The following is a 2,693-nucleotide window of genomic DNA, read 5'->3' as shown; positions in this document are numbered from 1 at the left end:
GAGCCAGAAGTGAGTCCAGAGCCTTGGATGGTGGCAGCGGGAACCCCAGGCTAGCGGGTGTGCTCCAGGGAAGGGGTTGGCCGGACGGGAGGCACCCCAAGGGAGGCACTCGGAGCCTGGAAGGTGGTCGGGCGCAGGGAGGTGGGCGGCTCAACGCAGGAGTGCCCCCTACTGGCCCGCCACAGGTATCATCAGCGAACTTGGAGAGGGTGCTCTGCACACCCTCGTCCAAATCGCTGATGAAGATATTAAATAATATCGGTCTGAGAACCAAACCCTGCGGGACCCCACTGCGCACCTCCCTCCAGGCCGAGAAGGAACCATCCACCACCGCTCTCTGGGTGTGGTCCCTAAGCCAGTTGGCCACCCACCTGACCATGTAAGCATCTACTCCACAGTCTGCTAGCTTCCCAATGAGAACAGGGTGTGAAACTGTCGAAGGCCTTCCTAAAGTTCAGGAAGATGACATCAGCCTCGGCTCCCATGTCCAGGCAGGGTGCAGGCAGTGTGTGACCTGGTCACAGAAGGCTACAAGGTTTGTCAGGCAGGATCTACCTGTGACAAACCCGTGCTGGTTTCCCCTCAGCATTGTTTCCCTGCTGGGCCTGCACAAATGTGTTCTTTGATTATTTTCTCTAGCATTTTCCCAGGAATAGAGGTAAGACTGACTGGTCTAAAGTTACCTGGCTCATCCCTTCTCCTTTCTTGAAAATGGGCACCACATTGGCCCTTCTCCAGTCCTCAGGGACCTGGCCGGAGCACCACAAGTGCTCGAACAGCTGTGCCAGCGGCTCAGCTATGACATTGGCCAATTCTTTCAGCAGCCGTGGAAGAATTTCTTTACTGTCCGAGCCCCCAAGGTCTGGAATAGCCTGTCTCCGGAGGTGGTTCAAGCACCTACATTGAACACCTTGAAGAGTAAATTGGATGCTTATCTTGCTGGGATCCTATGACCCCAGCTGACTTCCTGCCCTTTGGGCGGGGGGCTGGACTCGATGATCTTCCGAGGTCCCTTCCAGCCCTAGTGTCTATGAAATCTGTGAAATCTATGAAATCTACCCCCCTTTGTCCTGCTTCCCTCCTGCCCTTGCCCCCATTCCCTCAGATCTCCCATGGTAACAGGTATGTGGACATCATTCCACTTTTCCCCCAAGCTAAGGTCAGTATGTGTCAGTCTCATCTGCTCATCTAACACTGACCACCATGTCATTGGTCCCTCTCTTTCCACACATGCATCTGCCTGGGCTTGTGTGCTCTCCTCCATTGCTGCACTTAGTATGAAAGAGGAGACAGGACTCTAAATATGAACACCATTCCTGGGGAAGACTTAATTCGAGTCCAAACGTGGGAACTGACCAGGGGATGGTCCCATGTAGAAGGCAAGTGTGATAAATCACAGATTAATACAAAAGTAGGACTGGAATCAGCTCTGGAGCTGTCCAGCCCCTGCTCAAGGCAACATCTTACCTATCCAGCTATCTCATATGAAACCTTGTTTTACCTGTTTCTAAAACTATGCAGTTACTCTGCCATACCACTACAAGGTATATTGTCTATAGACACTAAAACCACTGAAATCTGCCACAGGTAAAAGGAGGAGATGAAGACTGTCCATGTCCAGCTGCTGCAAGGGTTTTAAAACACATTCAGGAGATACACATAAGGCAGCCATCCCCCACTCCCCATTACAGAGAAAGGACCCTCCTTCCACCACAAGTCTATACCCATCTGACTCCTCAGTAAACTTCCTGCCTGCTCCCAAATGTGGTGATTGGCATGTCACTGAGGGGAGATGGAAAAACCTTAGCCTGGGGTGCAGTCAACACGCAGTGCTGCTGAGGAAGGCAGGGTTGTAGGGGGAGGGGAACCGAGGCACTGTTAGCAATAGGAGGGGAAAAATTCCTCCCATCCCCATGTTGAAACCAGAAAAGCCGAGAAACATTGGCCCACTGATAGACACAGCTTGTTAAAAGCCACAGCAAGATCCTCTGACATGTAGTCAGGAGTAGGTCAAATGAGAGACTCTGGACAGTCATAGAATCGTAGAATCATAGAAGTCAGGTCGGAAGGGCCCTTGTAGATCTTCAAGTCCGACCCCCTGCCTGGGCAGGAGGAAAACTGGGCTCAAATGACCCCAGTCAGGTAGGCATCAAGCCGCTTCTTAAAGACCCCCCAGGTAGGAGCCAGCACCATTTCCCTAGCAAGTTGGTTTCAGATCCTAGCCACCCTAACTGTGACATAGTTCTTACGGATGTCAAATCTAAACCTACTCTCCAACAACTTGTGGCCGTTATTCCTTGTTATCCCTGGGGGCGCTGGGGGAAACAAGGTCTCCCCCAAACCCTTCTGGTCCCCCCTAGTGAGTTTATAGACAGTCACCAGGTCCCCCACTCAGCCTTCTCTTGTGAAGGCTGAACAGGTTCAGGTCCCGTAACCTCTCGTTGTAGGGTCTGCCCTGCTGTCCCCGGATCATGCGGGTGGCCCTCCTCTGGACCCTCTCAATGTTGTCCACATCCCTCTTGAAGTGGGGTGCCCAGAACTGGACACAGAACTCCAGCTGCGGCCTGACCAGTGTCGCGTAGAGGGGGAGGATCACCTCCTTGGCCCTACTTGAGATGCACCTGTGGATGCACGATAGGGTCCGGTTAGCCCTGCTGACCGTGACCTCGCATTGTCGGCCCATGTTCATCTTG

This window comes from Alligator sinensis, unplaced genomic scaffold (genome assembly GCF_000455745.1).
Source record: "Alligator sinensis unplaced genomic scaffold, ASM45574v1 scaffold1462_1, whole genome shotgun sequence".
Lineage (NCBI taxonomy): Eukaryota > Metazoa > Chordata > Crocodylia > Alligatoridae > Alligator > Alligator sinensis.
Note: the sequence above shows the minus strand (reverse complement) of the source record.